The following is a 22,742-nucleotide window of genomic DNA, read 5'->3' as shown; positions in this document are numbered from 1 at the left end:
ATTAAGCTGCAGATAATTCTGCTCACATCATGTGACAAAGTTTCCTACCGTAGCCCTGTACTCAGCCTCATCTGTTCAAAAAATAAGCAGAGCAATTGTAGTCAACTCACAATATGGGCTGACTTATCAGATGGTCCAGAACCAAATATTTACTTTTAAGGGCGACCTGTTAGCGGAAAACTACTACAGCAGCGAGGACCCCAGTTCAATTCCCGCCTCTGCCAGTAAGGAGCTCGCACGTTCTCCCCGTGGCCATGTGGGTTTTCTCTGGGTGCTCCAGTTTCCTCCCACATCCGAAAGGACATATGGGTTAGCCGGTGACGTGGGCGTAATTGGGTGTCGCTTGCTCTCTGCTCCCAAGCTGTATCTCTAGATAAACAAAATTAAAGTAACTACTTCAGACAGGGACGAGAATAGAAGTCAAAGTTTGCTGAGGTAACTTCGTAACAGGATATTGAACAGGATTAAAGAGACACCTGACTATTGTGTGTCGAGCAATCTGACTGATGATGTCACATACATTGTTCACTCAGTGGCCACTTTATTAGGTACAGGAGCGGGACCCGGAGTGCCCTTCTGTTGCTGTAGCCCATCCACTTCGAGGTTCTTCGTGTTGTGTATTCAGAGATGCTCTACTGTCGTGAGCACTGTGGGGCTTGGTGGCTTGCTGTAAAGCATTGGGCTTCTGGGGTTTTTGATTGTTAGAGCCATAAAGCCTTGATGCTTCCTGTTTAACTTTGTCAAGTTAACTGTGACTGGCGCGGGTTTTCCACATTCCATGGTAATCTAAAGGAGAGTCTTGTTTAGCACGGGGGCGGATTCTTTGTGTTCGTAGAGAATGATTTGTCTCGAGGTGTCACTGGGTCGTGCCTCTGATGCTGTGTTGGAATTCCTATGTCTAAACTCGTGTTTCCGTCTCTTTATGACTTAAGGATTGAAGGGCGCCCATTCAGAACAGAAATGCGAAGAAATTTTTTAGTCAGAGGGTGGTGAATCTATGGAATTTGTTGCCACTGGCGGCAGTGGAAGCCAAGTCATTGAGTGTATTTAAGGCAGAGATTGATAGGTATCCGAGTAGCCAGGGCATCAAAGGTTATGGTGAGAAGCCGGGGGAGTGGGACTAAATGGGAGAATGGATCGGCTCATGATAAAATGGCGGAGCAGACTCGATGGGCCGAATGGCCTACTTCTGCTCCTTTGTCTTATGGTCTTATGGTCTTATGGGGGGTCTTCCATTCCTCCACACCAGCGCGTTGTCACTGCCAGTGCTCACCGTGACAACGCCTGTCATTCTTCTGTTCCTAGATCGAGCCGTGACACAGTCTGTCGTCCCTCTGCACCTGGGTTCAGTTATCGCCAGCGCTCACCGTGACCGAGCCCGCCACCTTTCTGTACCCGGGCCAGGTCGTTGCCATCGCCCACCATGGCACGGTCTGCTGTTCCCCCACGCTTGGGGATGAGTCGTTGCCAGTGCACTCGGTGACCGAGCCTGCCCTTCCTCCTCACTCGGGTCCAGACCTGCGAGCACGCACCATGACACTCTTCAGCACACCATCTGCTACCATCCGGGAAACGGTACTGCAGCATAAAAGCCCAGACCAGCAGACTCCAGGACAGCTTCTTCCACCAGGCCATCAGACTGATTAACTCACGCCGATCTGAGTGTATTTCTGTGTTACATTGACTGTTCAATTTATTATAAATTACTACGATTGCACATCGCACATTTAAACGGAGACGTAACATAAAGATTTTACTCCTCATGTATGTGAAGGATGTAAGAAATAAAGTCAATTCAATTCAGTTCACTGTTACTTGAGTTACTGTCGTCTTCCTGTCAGTTGGAACCAGACTGGTCATTCTCCTCTGACCTCTCTCATTAACAAGACCAATCGATGATTACAAACAAGAGAAAATCTGGAGATGCTGGAAGTCCAAAGGTACACACACAAAATGCTGGAGAAACTCAACAGGTCAGGCAGCATCTATGGAAATTATTTGAACCCATGAACACTACCTCACTACTTTTTACGTCTGTTTTTTTCTTGAATTACTTATTTTAACTTAACTATTTTATATATATATATATATATATATATACACACACACACTATGATGTGTGGGCATATGGCCAAGTGGTTAAGGCATTCGACTAGCGATTTGAAGGTTGTGAGTTCGAGCCCCAGCCGAGGCAGCGTGTTGTGTCCTTGGGCAATTGCTCTGCGATGACACCGGTGCCAAGCTGTATGGGTCCTAGTGCCCTTCCCTTGGACAACATTGGTGTCGTGGAGAGGGGAGACTTGTAGCACGGGCAACTGCTGGTCTTCCATACAACCTTGCCCAGGCCTGCGCCCTGGAGAGTGAAGACTTTCCAGGCGCAGATCCATGGTCTCGCGAGACTAACGGATGCCTTTCAACACACTATGATACAGTTTTTCCTCCATATTTATTTATCATGTATTTCATTGTGCTGCGCCATAAAATTAACCAATTTCACGGCATATGCTGCTGATAGTAGAGGTGACTTTGATTCTGATGAGACGCTTCCTTCACGACTGAGAAGGAAGGGGGAAGACTTCAGAATAAAAAGCTGGGGGCAGGGGAAGGAGGACAGCGGAGAGGTGAGAGGTGAAGCCAGGTGGGTGGGAAGGGTTGAGGGCTGGAGAGGAAGGAATCCGATAGGAGAAGAGAGTGGACCAGAGGAGAAAGGGAAGGAGGAGGGGACCCGGGGGGGGGGGGGCAAAAGGCAGGTGAGAATAGGTACAAGGTTAGAATGGTTAAAAGACAATGGGTGGGGGAGAGTTGTTTACCAGAAGGAAAAATAAAGATTCTTGCCATCAGGTTGGAGGCGACCCAGACAGAATATAAGATGTTGCTCCTCCACCCTGAGGGTGGCGTCACCTTGGCACAAGAGGAGACCACGGACCAACATGTCGAAACCGGAATAAGGATAGGAATAAAATGTTTGGCTGGCGGGAAGTTCCACTATTGGCGGAGGGGTCCCTCAGTTGACAAGGGGTCTCACCAGTGTAGAGGAGGCTGCCTCAGGAGCCCCATTTGCTTCTTAGCCCATTGTTACTCATACTTTATACTTTATTGTCGCCAAACAATTGATACTAGAACGTACAATCATCACAGCGATATTAGATTCTGCGCTTCCCACTCCCTGGATTACAAATATTACATATTAAAAATAGCAAAAATTAGTAAATATTAAAAAATTAAATTATATATCATAAATAGAAAATAGAAAAATGGAAAGTAAGGTAGTGCAAAAAAAAAACGAGAGGCAGGTCTGGATATTTGGAGAGTACGGCCCAGATCCGGGTCAGGATCCGTTCAGCAGTCTTATCACAGTTGGAAAGAAGCTGTTCCCAAATCTGGCCGTACGAGTCTTCAAGCTCCTGAGCCTTCTCCTGGAGGGAAGAGGGACGAAAAGTGTGTTGGTTGGGTGGGTCGTGTCCTTGATTATCCTGGCAGCACTGCTCCGACAGCGTGTGGTGTAAAGTGAGTCCAAGGACGGAAGATTGGTTTACTTAACTTATGTACCGTCAATACTCACTTTCACCGTGACAGTGATACTTATTTCATTTAACCTCTTACCTTCCATCTTATTGTCATTAACCAGGGCACTGAGCACAGGAGATGGAGCATTATAGCCCAAGAAATAGTGGATGCATTAGTGATAATTTTTCAAAACTCGTTAGATTCTGGACTAGTTCCTGAGGATTGGAGGGTGGCTAATGTAACCCCACTTTTTAAAAAAGGAGGGAGAGAGAAACCGGGGAATTATAGACCGGTTAGCCTAACGTCGGTGGTGGGGAAACTGCTGGAGTCAGTTATCAAAGATGTGATAACAGCACATTTGGAAAGCGGTGAAATCATCGGACAAAGTCAGCATGGATTTGTGAAAGGAAAATCATGTCTGACGAATCTCATAGAATTTTTTGAGGATGTAACTAGTAGAGTGGATAGGGGAGAACCAGTGGATGTGGTATATTTGGATTTTCAAAAGGCTTTTGACAAGGTCCCACACAGGAGATTAGTGTGCAAACTTAAAGCACACGGTATTGGGGGTAAGGTATTGGTGTGGGTGGAGAATTGGTTAGCAGACAGGAAGCAAAGAGTGGGAATAAACGGGACCTTTTCAGAATGGCAGGCGGTGACTAGTGGGGTACCGCAAGGCTCAGTGCTGGGACCCCAGTTGTTTACAATATATATTAATGACTTGGATGAGGGAATTAAATGCAGCATCTCCAAGTTTGCGGATGACACGAAGCTGGGTGGCAGTGTTAGCTGTGAGGAGGATGCTAAGAGGATGCAGGGTGACTTGGATAGGTTGGGTGAGTGGGCAAATTCATGGGAGATGCAATTTAATGTGGATAAATGTGAAGTCATCCACTTTGGTGGCAAAAATAGGAAAACAGATTATTATCTGAATGGTGGCCGATTAGGAAAAGGGAAGGTGCAATGAGACCTGGGTGTCATTATACACCAGTCATTGAAAGTGGGCATGCAGGTACAGCAGGCGGTGAAAAAGGCGAATGGTATGCTGGCATTCATAGCGAGAGGATTCGAGTACAGGAGCAGGGAGGTACTACTGCAGTTGTACAAGGCCTTGGTGAGACCACACCTGGAGTATTGTGTGCAGTTTTGGTCCCCTAATCTGAGGAAAGACATCCTTGCCATAGAGGGAGTACAAAGAAGGTTCACCAGATTGATTCCTGGGATGGCAGGACTTTCATATGAAGAAAGACTGGATGAACTGGGCTTGTACTCATTGGAATTTAGAAGATTGAGGGGGGATCTGATTGAAACGTATAAAATCCTAAAGGGATTGGACAGGCTAGATGCAGGAAGATTGTTCCCGATGTTGGGGAAGTCCAGAACGAAGGGCCACAGTTTGAGGATAGAGGGGAAGCCTTTTAGGACCGAGATTAGGAAAAACTTCTTCACACAGAGAGTGGTGAATCTGTGGAATTCTCTGCCACAGGAAACAGTTGAGGCCAGTTCATTGGCTATATTTAAGGGGGAGTTAGATATGGCCCTTGTGGCTACGGGGGTCAGGGGGTATGGAGGGAAGGCTGGGGTGGGGTTCTGAGTTGGATGATCAGCCAGGATCATAATAAATGGCGGTGCAGGCTCGAAGGGCCGAAAGGCCTACTCCTGCACCTATTTTCTATGTTTCTATGTTTCTATATTGCAGTTGTATATGTCCTGGATGCTGGTGGGAGCAGGGAGCAGGGAGCAGGGGGCATCAGTCTCTCTCCAGTATCCAGGACAGCTTCAAGGAGCGATGCCTCAAAAAGGTGACGTCCATCATTAAGGACCCCCATCGCCCAGGTCATACCTTGTTGTTATTGCTACCATCAGGGAGGAGGTACAGGAGCCTGAAGGCACACACGCAATGATTCAGCGTCTTCCCTCCACCATCCGATTTCTGAATGGGCATTGAGCTCATAAACACCATCTCACTGCACTGCCTGATTCTGAGATGTTGGTGAGGCTGTGTCGAGTTACAGGAAGCTGTGTATGTGTGTTTTCTTTTCCCGGGAAGCCGTGGTAAAACTAGAAAGAGTGCAGAAAAGATTTGTGAGGATGTCACCAAGACTCGAGGGCCAGAGTTATACGGAAAAGGTTGGCCAAACTCAGTCTTTATTCCTTACAACCCAGGAGGCTGGGGGTGGGGGGCAACTTTAAAAGAAAAGTTTCTGTCTTTGCTCCTCAAACCTCTGGAGGTTGAACCTGGACTTCTTGTAAGTCTCCAGGTCGCTAACCCTGAATGACATAGATCTATCCTTCATTAGACAATGAAACTTCTGGTTCATCCAGACCTTCTGGTCTGGGAAGATCCAAAATGTTTCTGCGGACACACCCTGACACAGTGGTGTCAAGAAAACAACCTCTCCCTCAATGTCGCAAAAACAAAGGAGCTGGTTGTGGATTACAGGAAGGAATGAAGACGGGCTAACCCCTATTGACATCAATAGATCTGCGGTTGAGAGGGTGAACAGCTTTAAATTCCTCGGCATAAACATCACCGAGGATCTCACGTGGTCTGTACATATCAGTAGTGTGGTGAAAAAGGCACAACAGCACCTCTTTCGCCTCAGATGGATGAAGAAGTTTGATATGGGCCCCCAAATCCCAAGAACTTTCTATAGGGGGACAATTGAGAGCATCCTGACTGGCTGCATCACTGCCTGGTATGGGAACTGTACCTCCCTCAATGGCAGGACTCTGCAGAGAGTGGTGTGGACTGCCCAGTGCATCTGTAGGTGTGAACTTCCCATGATTCAGGACATTTACAAGGACAGGTGTGTAAAAAGGGCACAGAGGATCATTGGGGACCCGAGTTACCCCAACCACAAACTGTTCCAGCTGCTACCATCCGGGAAACAGTACCGCAGCATAAAAGCCAGGACCAACAGGCTCCGGGACAGCTTCTTCCACCAGGCCATCAGACTGATTAATTCTCAGACTGATTAATTCATGCTGATGCAAATGAATTTCTACATTATATAGACTGTCCTGTTGTACATACTATTTATAACAAATTACTATAAATTGCACATTGCACATTTAGACGGAGACGTAACATAAAGATTTTTACTCCTCATGTATGTGAAGGATGTAAGTAATAAAGTCAATTCAATTCAATTCAACTCGTCCACTCAGATATTGACCAAGTCTAGAGAGATACATTCGTATCATGTGATGAAAGAGTACTCCAATGTTGACTTGTACCAACCACCGTCTGTACAAACAGAGAAATTGAGGCCAGGTGTCTATATTGACTCAGCTATTGTTGAACTGGAGGAAATTAAATTCATAATTATGATAAACAGTCGCTCCTGTTTGACATTACATCAGAACTGAGCAATTCTGATGTAATGTCAACAACGTGTTACATTTGTACTGGGGATTTTCAGCATTCTGATTTATTTCAAATTTACATATTTGATTTGCATCGTAGTTTCCACGTTGTGTTTTACGTGTTTTCCTCTTTTACACTTGAACTTGATTAGCTTTGATTTTTCCCACCTACCTGCTGGTAACAAAGTCACGATACTACTCGGCCTCGCCTTTGTCACAGTGTACGCCGGACCCAAATAAACACAGATCTCAATATAGTTCGGTAAAACATTTTAATAAATATTAAAAAATACCGTGGGGCGGAACAGTAGCATAGTGATGGGCACAACGTTTTACAGTACTAGACACCCGGTTCAATTCCCACCGCTGCCTGTAAGGAGTTTGTACGTTCTCCCCGTGACTCTGTAGATTTCAACCGAGTGCTCTGGATTCCTCCCACAGTCCAAAGACCTACCGATTGGTAGTGAATTGGTCATTGTAAATTGCCCCGTGATTAGACCAGGGTCAAATCGAGAGGTTGCTGGAAAGGGCTTATTTCACATCGTATCTCAGTAAATAAATAAACAAACACATTAAAACATTCCAATGTCTAAAAGAAAATTATATCAGTTAGCAAACTGCATACAAACCCTGAAAGTCCAACACTATACACTAAAACAACAGTTCTCAACCTTTCTGATGGCATGCACCACTACTGGTGCCCAAGGGATCCGTGGATCTCAGGATCTCCCAGTCTGTCTCAACATGACTTTGTCTGTCTGTCTGCCACTGCTCTTCCTCTGTAACCTCAACTCTTAAATTCTGAGTCCTGATGAAGGGTCTTAGCCCGAAACGTTGACTGCTTATTCATTTCCGTAGATGCTGCCCGGCATGGTCAAGTTCCTCCAGCAGTTTGTGCTTTATTCTAGGTTCTAGATTCTGCCTCTCAAAGTCCAATCCACCCTGAGGGGTAGGAGGCCCTGGCGTTCGATCTAACCACAGTGATGCTATTCAGCTTCACGTCGCTAATCATTCACCAGATCTCTGGACCTTGTCCAGTATTGAAACCACTATGGTCCTGTGCTCCTGCATAAAACATGCTGACAGAAGGAGCCATTGATAAACTCTGCCCTGTCTCTGTAAAGAACCGGCCTCAACACTAATTCAGCAGCACAGCCTAAGCCTCTCCTCCTCCAATTTCTGACCGTGAGGGGACCTGGTGAAGATTTGCTGCATCCCCCGCCCCCATCGCTTGATTAACTGTGACTGACTGCTGACCTGGGCTATTTTAATCCGTGTTCTCGATCGGTGACTAAAACCAGACACCCTAATTTTAGCTCCACGCGGATCAGCAGTATGAAGGCACAGCCCTTCTCTAGTTGCTTCAGCTTTTCATCTTGAAAGGTTATCTGAGCGTGTTTGGCACAGAAGTTGGATCACAGACTACTTGGAGACGGTTCCCATCTTCTTCGGTCCCTGCTTTCTGCTGGCAGGGTCTTGTGAGGTGCTTCCTGGCCCGGGCGGGGGTGGGGGATAGAATCGGCTGGGTTCTTCCCCTCGCCCACACCCAGTGACGGCTCCGGCTTAATGGGGACCCAGCTCATCTCTGAAGCCAGGGTCGAGGGTTCAAGTCTCAAGCGCACTCCAGACTTGGTGGAACTCCAGGGCTGCCCACATGTTCAGATGCTCAGAAGCTGCCTCATCACTTGTTGGGGAGGGGGGGGGGTCCCTCTGATCCTCTGACCCTACCCAAGCCTTGTTCGTTCCCGTGGGTGAATGGGCTGGCATGGCTCGTGGATCTGCTGCCCCGGAGATCCACGGACCGGGGTTCAATCTGACTTTGAGTGGACACAATCCCCCTGTGACCAAGACAAGCAGAATGCTGCAGGAGGTCAGTAAGCCCTTCTTACACCATTCCCTTCCATCCCACCCCCGCCCATCCACCTACCTTCAATACCTTCAAATATCATGACATATGCCAGATGAAATAGAGCTAAGGAATGATCTGCCACAGACAGCGGAGGAAGCCAAGTCCGTGGGTATATTTTAAGGCTGAAGTTGATAGGGGCATCAAAGGATACAGCAAGAAGGCAGTTACAGGGTTAAGTGGGATCCGGGTTCAGCCATGATGGAATGGCGGGGCAGTCTCAATGGGCTGAATGGCCTAATTCTGCTCCTTTGTCTTATGGTCTTTCCCATCCCCCTCACCTATCACCTGCCAGCTTGTGATGGCTCCTCACCCATTTCCCCCCCCCCACACCATTTTATTCAGAAGCAATGCCTCAAAAAGGCAGCACCCATCATTAACCATCTCATCACCCAGGTCATGCCCTGTTCTCATTGCTACCATCAGGGAGGAGGTACAGTAGCCTGAAGACACACACTCAATGATTCAGGAACAGCTTCTTCCCCTCTGCCATCTGATTCCTGAATGGACATTGAACCCATGAACACTCCCTCAATACTTCTATTCTTTCTTTTTGCACTACTGATATATATTTCTTACTGTAATGTTTAGTTTTAAAAATTATTATTATTCCCCTCAACCATCAGGCTCTCGAACAAAAGAGGATAACTACACTCATTCTGTTTCTGGTGTTTCTACAACTGATGATTTCACTTTAAGGACTCTTTATCTTATTATTTCATGTTCTTGTTATTTATCGCTAGTTACTTATATCTGCATTTGCAGAGTTTGTTGTTCATTGATCCTGTTTACAGTTACTGTTCTACAGATTTGCTAAGTATGCCCGCAGAAAAAGAATCTCAGGGTTGTATGTGGTGAAATGTATGTACTCTGATAATAATTTTCACTTTGAACTTGGATATATTGCAGGGTGCAACGAATTTCATGATGTATGCCAGTGATGTGAACACGGCGCAGCACATCACATAAACCAATCTTCCGTCCATGGACTCACTTTACACCGCACGCTGTCGGAGCAGTGCTGCCAGGATAATCAAGGACACGACCCACCCAGCCAACACACTTTTCGTCCCTCTTCCCTCCAGGAGAAGGCTCAGGAGCTTGAAGACTCGTACGGCCAGATTTGGGAACAGCTTCTTTCCAACTGTGATAAGACTGCTGAACGGATCCTGACCCAGATCTGGGTCGTACCCTCCAAATATCCGGACCTGCCTCTTGGTTTTTTTTTTGCACTACCTTATTTTCCATTTTTCTATTTTCTATTTATGATTTATAATTTATATTTTTAATATGTACTCATTTTTACTATTTTAAAATATTTAATATTTGTAATCCAGGGAGCAGGAAGCGCAGAATCAAATATCGCTGTGATGATTGTACGTTCTAGTATGAATTGTTTGGCGACAATAAAGTATCAAGTATATTGAACCTGTTTCTGATGCTGGCCCCTGCCCTTTTCCTGTCCATTCCTGACGACATGTCTCAACCAGAAACATCAGCGGTTCATTGCCCTCCAGAGACGCGGCCTGACCTGCTGAGGTCCTCCAGCATCTGGTGTGTCTTCCAACATCTACAGCATCTCTGGTGTCTCGCTGTGACCAGGTTGGGGTTCTCCTCAAGTGCCCTACTTCCCTTCTATAACCCCGAGGATGTGCTGGCAGGTTAAGTAGCCTTAGGGCAGGGAAGCGAACCATAGGGGAATTAAAAGCATTTGAAAGAAATCCGGTTATACGACAAGAAGACCATAAGACCCTGAGACACAGTATTAGGCCATTCGGCCCATCGAGTCTATGGTAGCATTCGATCATCGATCATTCATTTTCCCTTTCCGCCCCATTCTCCTGCCTTCTCCCCGACACCCTCACTAATCAGGAACCTATCGACCTCTGCTTCACCCGAGGCTCTGGGACGATTCCAGAGTTACCTAACGACATATTGACCAAACGAGTCACTTAGAAGCTGCTGGAGGTTCGGGAGCAGCTCGGTACTGCGTCGTTTGGAAAAGTGAAAAGTTTGCGCTGTGAGAGCTCACGGCAGACAATACCAAATTTTACTACGTTGTAGCATCGCTAAATAGTTCCTCTGCGGCAGGGGTGGCAAGTCTGCTAGTCCCACTGGTGCTAGCAGACCTGCCTGCACGTGAAAAATCACTTATTACAGACCTCTAGACTCGTCAGTCTGAGTGTGCCAAACAGTTGCTCCTTTGTCCGGCTTTCAGAGCTAATGGACCGCATGCCATCTGTCCTGGCCAATCACCATCCTTATTTTATTTTTATTTTTAAAGACCGTATTATTAAACTAAGGAACGACTTAATAGTTTTTGGGGGGAGGGTAGAAGCTCTTATTGAGGATGCACCTGCCAACTGCTGCAGTTATCTTCTGTTGTGGGATTTCACTTCATAGCAATAACTGAACAGTTGAATGAACCGCCCTGGTTTAACCACCTGTTCCCCTCGGATGTCCCGTGTTTATGTGTAACCATAATGCCGGGTAGATGCATTCACAACTTGTGAGCTGTTCAGGTTATGAGCAGCTCTTGGGAACGGAACCCTGTAGAAACCAAATGAGGTGAATGCTTTGCAGGCTTTCCCCACCCCACCTTCCCCCCTCGTGTAGGGTGAGACAAGAACTAGAGGTCATAGGTTAAGGGTGAAAGGTGAAATATTTCAGGGGAACTTCTTCACCCAGAGGTTTGTGCAAGTGTGGAACGAGCCTCCAGAGGAAGCAGTAGATGCGGTTTCAATTACTAAGTTTGGATAGGTACACAGTCTTAGACGTATATATTTAGGGTGCACAGTATTGTAGTAATTTTATGTATTGCACTGTACTGCTGCCACAATGAAACAAATTTCATGACAGATGTGAGTGATTCTGATCTGGGTCTCTATTGTGGACTGAGAGTGGGAAGGGGACAGGGAGAGGGGAATCACGGTTGGGAAAAGGGGAAGGGAGAGGGGAGGGAGCGGGAAGCACCAGAGAGACATTCTGTAATGATCAATAAACCAATTGTTTGGAATCAAATGATCTTGCCTGGTGTCTCAGAGCTGGGTATGTTGGCACCCGCACCACCTCCCTCACTCGGGCACTCCTTCTCTGCCACCTGCCCCAGACCCCTCTTGTTCCTGAATCACTGAGTGTGTGCCTTCAGGCTCATGCACTGCCTCCCTGATGATAGCGATGAGAACAGGGCACGTCCTGGGTGATGGGGCCCAGTGGGGACCGAAGGTGAGTGTGCTGCCCCAGACTGGACACGACAAGCCCCTTCACCAGAGGTGCCACCCCCTGGCAGGACACCCCGTACACCCCGTTGCCTTTGTTTGGGTGCCATCAGAGCAATCATTGTCAACTGGCCTTGCTCTCTGAGCAGATCTAACTGGGACATAGGACCTGGACTGTGTTCTTCGGTCCACAAGGTTATGCGGAACCTTTAACCCGTTCCAAGATCAATCTAACCCTTCCCTCCCAAATAACTTTCTACTCTTCTTTCATCCATGTGCCTATCTAAGAATCTGTTAAAAGTCCCTCTACCACCACCGTTGGCAATGCAATCCACACACTTACCTGTCTCTGTGTGAAAAGCCCACCTCTGGCATTCTCCTGTACCTTCCCCAGGCACCTTAAACCTAAACCCACCCCCTTGGCCACCCTGGCCTTCCTTCCCTCCCTCTCTTCCCTCTATGCCAGGGGTTCCCAATCTGACGTCCAAGGACCCCTTGCTTAATGGCATTGGTCCATGTCATAGAAAAGGTTGGGACCCCCTACTCTAAGCACTCTACCACTCACTCACTCTAGCACTCCAATTTTATTCCTGAGTGCCCCCACCAACTCAAACCCTGAAGCCCCATTCCTCGGTGGACACCAGATTCTGGTCCTGACACCCCGAACTAACACCCAAAGTCTTGGCAAACCCACAGCTGGCAGTGAAGGCGGCTATCAGGGTTTACAGAGAGCAGGTGGGCCAAGGAATGGCAAATGGAGTTTAATTCAGTCAAGTCTGGAAGGCGAATGAGCGATGTGAGCAGTGGGTACCTGGGGAGTGTTGTGAGGGACCTAGAAGTATGTGGCTCCCTGATAGTGGTGCTGTAACTTCAAAAGATCAGAAGATGATACAGGAGTCTGAAATGCAGGTCTAACTCCATCTTTAAGCAAGGCACACACATATCGTGTGGTGGTGTGATAACATGCAATTCACATATTTTTACATATAACCTGTAATTAATTATTTAAACAAACAAGAATGCTAATCAAATGATATACATACAGTGCCTATAAAAATATAAAACACAAAATAATTGATTGCATAAGTGTTCACCCCCTTCAAGTCAGTATTTAGTAGATGCACCTTTGTCAGCAATTACAGCCTTGAGTCTGTGTGGATAGGTCTCTGTCAGCTTTGCACATCTGGAGTCTGCAGTTTTCCCCCCATTCTTCTTTACAAAACTGCTCAAGCTCTGTCAGATTGCATGGGGATCGTGAGTGAACAGCCCTTTTCATGTCCAGCTTCAAATTCTCAATTGGATTGAGGTCTGGACTCTGACTTGGCCACTCCAGGACATTAACTTTGTTGTTTTTAAGCCATTCCTGTGTAGCTTTGGCTTTATGCTTGAGGTCATTGTCTTGCTGGAAAACAAATCATCTCCCAAGTCAGACTGCATCAGGTTTTCCTCCAGAAATTCCCTGTATTTTACTGCATTCATTTTACCCTCTACCTTCACAAGGGCCTGCTGCAGTGAAGCATCCCCACAGCATGATGCAGCCACCACCAGGCTTCACAGTAGGGATGGTGTGTTTTTGATGATGTGCAGTGTTTGGCTTACGCCAAACATAACGTTTAGTGTGATGGCCAAAAATCTCAATTTTAGTTTCATCAGACCATAGAACCTTCTTCCAGTTGACTTCAGAGTCTCAAACATGCTTCCTGGCAAACTCTAGCTGAAATTTCATGTGATATTTTTTCAACAGTGACTTTCTCTTTGCCACTCTCCCATAAAGCTGCGAACGGTGAAGCACCCGGGCAACAGTTGTGTGTGCAGTCTGTCCTATCCCAGCCACTGAAGCTCTTAACTCCTCCAGAGTTGTCATAGGTCTCTTGGTGGGCTCCCTCACTAGTCCCCATCTTGCACGGTCACTCATAGTTTTTGAGGACAGCCTGCTCTAGGCTGATTTACAGCTGTGCCATATTCTTCCCATTTCTTGATGATTGACTTAACTGTACACCAGGGGATATTCAGTGACTTGGAAATGTTCTTGTATCCATCTCCTGACTTGTGCTTTTCAATAACCTTTTCACAGAGTTGCTTGGAGTGTTCTTTTGTCTTCATAGTGTGGTTCTTGCCAGGATACTGACTCACCAGCAGTTGGACCTTCCAGATACAGGTGTGTCTTTACTACAATGAATTGAACCTTGAAAGCACACGGTGATCTCCATTTAACTAATCATGTGGCTTCTAAAACCGACTGTGATCATTTGGTGTGTCATATTAAAGGGGTGAACACTTATGCAATCAATTATTTTGTGTTTTATAATTGTAATTAATTTAGATCACTTTGTAGAGATCCGCTTTCACTTTGACACGAGAGTCTTTCTGTGGATCAGTGTCAAAAAAGCCAAATTAAATTAAATAGAAGATCGAGGGGGGATCTGATTGAAACGTATAAAATCCTAAAGGGATTGGACAGGCTAGATGCAGGAAGATTGTTCCCGATGTTGGGGAAGTCCAGAACGAGGGGCCACTGTTTGAGGATAGAGGGGAAGCCTTTTAGGACCGAGATTAGGAAAAACTTCTTCACACAGAGAGTGGTGAATCTGTGGAATTCTCTGCCACAGGAAACAGTTGAGGCCAGTTCATTGGCTATATTTAAGAGGGAGTTAGATATGGCCCTTGTGGCTACGGGGATCAGGGGGTATGGAGGGAAGGCTGCGGCGGGGTTCTGAGTTGGATGATCAGCCATGATCATAATAAATGGCGGTGCAGGCTCGAAGGGCCGAATGGCCTACTCCTGCACCTATTTTCTATGTTTCTATGTTTCTATGTAAATCTACTGTGATTCAGTGTTGTAAAACAACAAAACATGAAAACTTCTTGGTGAGGGTGGTGAATACTTTCTATAGGCACCGTATCATGGAATAAATGGATTGAATATATAACCCCAATGCGAGCAGACTTTAGATGACTCTCCTAATGATTTAAATTGCTCTTCTCATCAACACAGTAATATTGCTAACGTAAGCACCCCTAGTCTAAATGTTTGTTGTTTTTTTTTGGAAAATAGAGAATTATCACAAGTAAAGGGAAAGATTTGGGAAAGAGATAAAAAAAAAGAAAAAATTAAGTAAATAAGTACATAGGGATTGGATAATTATGTCTGCGGGCAGGAACAAGCACGAACAAATTGGGATATAACCACCTACAATGGTTGGTATATAGGCTTGTATGCAACATTTTGGACCAGTGGAAATGGTCCAGAAGGGTTGTATGGAAACTATTATTACCATTTTTCTTAACAACTAATTTCATTACTTAGCCTAATAGGTTAGATTTACCACAGTACATAATTATCTATTTAAATGTTTATTTTGCTTTTATATCATCTCAATGTGTACTTAAGAATGTATAAATAATTGTAGTTTTATACATATAAAAAAATGGAAAAGGTTATATGTGTGAAAAAAGTACATGATAATTGTGAACTCCTTATCCAAATAAAAATAAAATTTAAAAAAAAGAAATAAATACACAGTAGGTGTCACAGGCAGGCAGGGTAATGAAAAAGGCTTTTGGCACCCTGTCCTTCAGAGAATGTTACATTGCAGTTGCATATTTCAGATAATGGTGAGGATGCTTTTGGAATATTGTATTCCGTTTTGGTCACCCTGCGATAGGAGAGATCCCATTAAGTAGGATAGAGTGCAGAGGAGATTTACAAGGATGTTGTTGAGACTCTCGAGGGACTATTGCTCAGCGGTTCAATGATTCAAAGTACATTTATTATTGAAGTATATAAACAGAATATAATGCTGTGAGTCATCCTCCTGCAGGCAGCCACGAAGAAAGTAAACACATGGAACCTGTTCAAAGGAAACATCAAACACCCAATGCGAAAAAAGAACAAATTGCGCAAGCAGCAAAAAGCCAGTGAACAGCACGCGGAATATCAAATGTCAAAGCAGTAGTGTTCAGTTCAGCGTTGCCCTGCTAGTCCACTGCTGGCCACAAGGCCATTCTTAGTCAAAGTGCCCCAGTCTGTATTGACCTTCTGATCAAACTGCTCAGAAACAGCAAAAAAAAAACAGAGAGTAACGGGCATCTAGGAACTCATACAAGATGAACCTCAATGTCCCCCCAGAAATGAGTCCACTGCCTCGCTAATCAATCCTTGCAAGGTGGATCCCAAAATTCCTGCGTCTTCCTCAATAGAAGCAAGCAAGAGGGAGAGGAAGACTGATCAAATACAGGCAGACGGCACCAGACATCCATCAATCCCCCGCTCTCCTCCTTGTCACATTCAACCTTGCTCCACTGTCTCGATCAGAGAGAAGCAATGGAATCACTCATGGGCTTGTGCACCATTCCCAAGCTTCCTGACCTCCAAGCCACCCAGTCCTCTCCAAACCTCTCCGAACTCCCTCAGACACAGCAAAGCATCAGATCACTCAATTGGACCAAAAACGCGCCATCAAAATGTAAATGACAGGTTCCAATTGCACACAGAACCATAATTGAAAGAAGGAGAGATAAAAGAATTATTTTTGTGTACTGTCAGCAGGACAATATTGTATCATTTCTTAATACATGCATTACTAAATGACAATAAAAGAGGACTGCGTGTCCTCATAATCTAATCTAATCTAATCGCCATTGTTCACAGGCGCCATCTTGAATCTGGTGTCAAGGGTGGGATGGGCTTCAGAGTAAGAAATGGTGGGAACTGGGGGATAAAATTGGAGTGCTAGACTTGGTGAGTACATGTTGGGACTGTTTTCATTGGGTCATCAGGAGGGATCTTATAGAGGTGTACAAAATAATGAAGGAGGTAGATAAGGTGATGGAAGACTCTTGTTTTCTCAGGAGGGTAGAGTTCAGAACGACAGAACATAGGTTTAAGGTGAGAGGGGGCAAGATTTAAAAAAAAAGAAAAGACACTCTCTCAGCCTGCAAAGTTCAGAAGTAAATTTTATTTTCAGAGTGTATATATATCACCACGCACAACCCTGAGATTAATTTTCCTGTGGGCAATCTCAGTAAATCTATAGAATAGTAACTATAACAGGATCAATGAAAGATCAACCAGAGTGCAGAAGACAACAAACTGTGCAAATGCAAATATAAATAAATAGCAATAAATAATGAGAACATGAGATGAAGAGCCCATAAAGTGAGACCATCGTTTGTGGGAACATCTCAATGATGGGGCAAGTGAAGTTGAGTGAAGTTATCCCTTTTGGTTCAGGATCCTGATGGGGTAATAACAGTCCCTAAACCTGGTGGTGTGAGTCCTGAGGTGACCACTGGTCACGCTTATTGTTGCTGTTTCACTTGACTGCTTGTTTTATTATGATAGTGTCAGTAACGTTATACTGTCTTACATAAGCACTCACATCACAGTCAATGTCAACCTGTCAATCTCCAGGCCATGTCACTCGGGGGACTTGCGCTGATATTATTTTGTGGCTGGATGCGCCGGATTGTAACGATACGTGCTGCGTGTGAAACGTTGGTTACGGGCCGATTCAAGCAGCAACGAAGCGCCAGGGCCCGGATCTGAGAGTGAGGAACGACCCGCGGCTTGCACGATTTAAATGCTGGGCCAGAATGAAAAGGCCAGGGCGTCAGGGCCAGAGGCAAGGGACCCTGGCAGTTCAGCTCGCTGCTCCACGAGGTCTACTCGTCTCTGCACTGAACTGAGGCTGCGGCCTGTAACTAACGGACTCCTGCACCGGCTGCAGTGTGGCCTGGCTTCATGGCTGTGGCAACACACATCAAAGTTGCTGGTGAACGCAGCAGGCCAGGCAGCATCTGTAGGAAGAGGTGCAGTCGACGTTTCAGGCCGAGACCCTTCATGGCTGTGGACTCACTCTCCTGAACTTCGGTTCTGAATGCTATTTGCTGACTTCTATTGTTTGCACGATTTGAGTATTTTTCTGTACATTGTGCGTTTGTTGGTCTTTTCTTAATGGCTTCTATTGGGTTTCTTTGTTTTGTGGCTGCCTGTGAGGAGACAAGTCTCAAGGTTGTATGATGTTTACATACTTTGATAATAAAATTAACTTTGAATAAATAACTTTGATCTTTATATGAACTGTGTTTTGCACCTTGGCCGCTGAGGAACAGTGTTTCATTAAACAACAATAATCTTGAATTTGAACTTGATTAACTTGAACACGATGAACATGATTGCTGTTGTTTAATGAAACATCGTTCCTCAGGGGCCAAGGTGAAAAACACAGTACTTATAAAGTTCAAAGTTATTTATTCAAAGTTACTAAGTTATTAGTCACACCGACATAAAAAAACATACAGTGAAATGTGGCACTTGCATCAGGGCTGTGCTGGGGCAGCCCGCAGGCGTCGTCACGCTTCCAACGCCATCATACGGTACCGTGTAAAAGTCTTAGTTGTCCTGGATTTTATATCGGTTTCAGAGGGTACGGCCTCCACAGAGCCCTGATCTTAGCATCGTCAATGCTGTCTGGGATTACTTGGAGAGACAGAAGCTAGTGAGATAGCCAAACTCTGCAGAAGAACTGTGGCAAGTTCTCCAAGGTGCTTGGAACAACCTACCAGCCGATTTTAACCATGTACCTAAGAGAACTAATGCAGTTTTAAAGGCATAGGGTGGCCACACAGAATATTGATTCCATTTTTTACTGTTTGCTGCTCTTTATAGTAATTTTTTTGATATTTAGAAACTTTTCATTTCATTATTTTTGAAAGCATCTTCACCTTATAGATCTTTTTTACATGTGTCTAAGACTTCCGCACAGTACTGTTGCCTGCCCACAACTTACTAACGCTAACCCTGACATCTCTGGAAACCCACGCAGTCATGGAGAAAATGTACAAACTCCTTATAGACAGCAGCAGGAATTTAACCTCTCCCATCCGGTTCTTTCTTCTCCAGACCATGACCTTTCCCTGCCTTCACCTATCAGCTTTCAGTTACCTTCTTTGCCCTCCACCCACATTTTTATTCCAGCATCTTTTCCCTTCCTTTTCAGTCCTAAAGAAGGGTCTTGGCCCAAACTGTTTTTACTCTTTTCCATAGATGCTGCCTGACTTGCTGAGTTCCTCCAGCATTGTGTGTGTGTTGCTCTGGATTTCCAGCATCTGCAGACTTTGTTAAGTCAAGTCAAGTTGCTTTTATTGTCATTTCAACCATAACTGCTGGTACAGTACATAGTAAAATCAAAACAACGTTCCTCCAGGACCATGGTGCTATGTGGAACAACACAAAACTACACTAGACTACCTGAAACAACACAAAACTACACCACACTACATGAAACAACACAAAACCACATCAGACTACCATGAAACAACACAAAACTACACTAGACTACGTGAAACAACACAAAACTACACCAGACTACATGAAACAACACAAAACTACATTAGACTATGTGAAACAACACAAAACTACACCAGACTACGTGAAACAACACAAAACTACACCACACTACATGAAACAACACAAAACCACATCAGACTACCATGAAACAACACAAAACTACACTAGACTACGTGAAACAACACAAAACTACACCAGACTACATGAAACAACACAAAACTACATTAGACTATGTGAAACAACACAAAACTACACCAGACTACGTGAAACAACACAAAACTACATTAGACTACGTGAAACAACACAAAACTACACTAGACTACGTGAAACAACACAGAACTACACTAGACTACAGGCCTACACGGGACTACATAAAGTGCAGAAAACAGTGCAAGACAGTACAATAATTAATAAACAAGACAACAGGCACAGTAAAGGACAAATTACAACATAATAATAAATGATGTAAATGTAAATGTAAACAACGTAAACAATGTTTTAGCAGGAATTGAGAAAGAAATGAGCAAAAATTGCAAAGGGAGTGGAGTGGTGTTCATTTGAGAGTGTGTGTGTGTGTGTGTGTGTGTGTGTGTGTGTGTGTGTGTGTGTTTGACATTAATAAGGTACTTGAATAGAAGAGGGATTTCCAACCTGGGATCCACGTACCCCAAGCTTAATGGTATTGGTCCACGGCATCAAGAAAGGTTGGGGATCCCTGGATTAGAGGGATATGGGGTAAATGTGAGCAATTGGGACTTGGGTGAGAACCTTGGTCAAGATGGACCAGTCTGAGTGTCATACTTGTCTGAGACCCGGGTACAGCTGAGACTTCCTTTGGCACAATTTGGAGAAGGGTAGTGTGCTAGAGCCATTCGATAGGGTCTGACACCAAGAGTCTTGGGCACCGCCGGTGAGGCCCCTCGACCAGCGTGAACCGTTCATGTACCTCCCAGTAAATTTGCACGCAAGCCAGCAGGTGTTATCCAGCATGGTTTTCTAGGAAACATGTCTAATTAGACACTCAAATGTATGCTTTCTTTATGTGGTATTTGGGCTGGTACATGTCCACCTTTCATAAAACATGAAAGAGTACAGTAACAGGCCATTTAGCCCACAATGTTGTGCTGACCAGAAAAAAAAACTAATCCCTCCTACCTGCACCATGTCCATATCCCTCCATCTTCCTCACATCCATGTGCCTATCTAAACGTCTCTTAAAAACCTCTAATGCATTTACCTCTACCACCACGCCAGGCAGCACATTCCAGGCATCCACCATTCTCAGAGTAAAAAAACTTACCCCTCACATCGCCCTTTGAACCTACCCCCTCTCACCTTCAATGCATGCCTCTGGTGTTAGACATTTCAACCCTGGGAAACAGATACTCTCTGTGCCTCTCATAATCTGTATCTGATCTCCCGTCAGCCTCTGCCACTCCAGAGAAAAAGACATTCAGATAAAGATATCCTCTGTTTTTAGCTCACATTACGGTTAGGATTGTTTGCGTGCTTGCTAGAATTTGGCAGCTCTGTAGAGGCACATAAATGGTCTATTATTGAAACTTGCAACTTAGTACCATTCAGAATAAGATATTGGGTCACAAGACTCAAAACCAGCCTTTTCCCACAGCGGGTTTCACTGGACTGCATACTGAGAGCTGTTTGACAGGGTCATTACGATACCATCTAATTCAGGATCAAAAAAAAGCAGGAGCCCATGCACTCATTAACAACTTTATTAGGTACACCTGTACACCTGCTCATTAGTGCAAATATCTAATCAGCCAATCACGTGGCAGCAATTCATTGCATAAAAGTATGCAGACATGGTCAAGAGGTTCAGTTGTTCTTCAGACCAAACTTCAGAATGCGGAAGAAGGGTGATCTAAGTGATTTTGACCGTGGAATGATTGTTGGCGCCAGATGGGGTGGTTTGAGTATTTCAGAAATTGCTGATCTCCTAGAATTTTTCACACACAACGACCTCTAGAGTTTGCAGAGAATGGCGTGAAAAACAAAACAACATCCAGTGAGTGTCAGTTCTGTGGGTGAAATCGCCCTGTTAATGAGAGAGGTCAGAGGAGAATGGCCAGACTGGTTCAAGCTGACAGGAAGGTGACAGTAACTCCGATAACCACACGTTACAGCAGTGGTGTGCGGAAGAGCGTCTGTGAACGTACAACACATCGAATCTTGAAGGGGGTGGGCTACAGCAGCAGAAGGCCGTGAATAATCACGAAGATACACTCGGTTGCCACTTCATTAGGGTACAGGGGTAGCTAATAAAGTGTATTTGTTTTCAAGATGTTTCATTGCATTAAATCAGGAACTCATTGGAAGAAAGCGGAGAGTTTTCTCCCTCATCTGCTGCATAAAAACTGTAAACTTTAGAACCAAATTGTTGACAAATAAGCCAATGAACACAATAAACAATGAACAAACGATAAACATCAATGGGGTAAAAGACGTCAAATCAAGGAACCAAAACACTTAGAGAATTGACATGCCTCTTTCAACATTCTCGTAAGCTATCTCAATCACGCTTCAACACCAAACATTAAAAGAAAAGAAGGCTTTGAATTGGTATTTGGATTTAATGCAATGCCTTTCACATTCCATTCTGGATGGCCCCGTGAAGATGAAACCCAATGAAGCATAAGAAAAATATGCTTTGATATAGAGTGAGGCATTGACATGTTTAAGCTTTATTGAGAAGATTTAGATAGAACAACTGTGGTTGTCGGAACAATACCGTTTACTCTTTTCAACACATGAGATTCTGCAGATGCTGGAAATTCAGAGAAAGATACACAAAATGACGGAGGAAGGCAGCAGGTCAGACTGATAGCGGGCCGACTGTTTACTCCTCTCTATGGACGCTGCCTGACCTGCTGAGTTTCTCCAGCATTTTGTATGTGTTTTTCTGTCCTCTCTCTGGTTTCCTCAGTGAATAAATTGGCTTCGTTAGGTGGAGTCTGACCCCTTTTCCCACTCCTCCCGGGAAATTGACATCCACATGGCACAGGTTTACAATGCCAGTGATTGCCAGTCAGGATTCGATTCCCATTGCCGTCTGTATTCGCCCACAAGAAAATGAATCTCAGGGTTGTAAATGGTGACCTTGATGATAAAATTTACTTTGAACTTAAGGAGACTGTACGTTCTTCCTGTGACCGTGTGGTCTTCCTCCGGGTGCTCTGGTTTCCTCCCACATTCTGTACAAAAGACGTACGGTTGTGAATAATAAGTTGCAAGCATGCCACGTTGGTGTCGGAAGCAAGGACACTCTTGTGGGCTGCCACCCAGTACATCCTCAGACTGTGTTGGCCGTTGATGCAAAAAAGAAGGCGTTTCATTGTATGTTTTGATGTTTCGATGAGCGTGTGACAAA

The sequence above is a fragment of the Mobula hypostoma genome, chromosome 10 (assembly GCF_963921235.1).
Source record: "Mobula hypostoma chromosome 10, sMobHyp1.1, whole genome shotgun sequence".
Lineage (NCBI taxonomy): Eukaryota > Metazoa > Chordata > Chondrichthyes > Myliobatiformes > Myliobatidae > Mobula > Mobula hypostoma.
Note: the sequence above shows the minus strand (reverse complement) of the source record.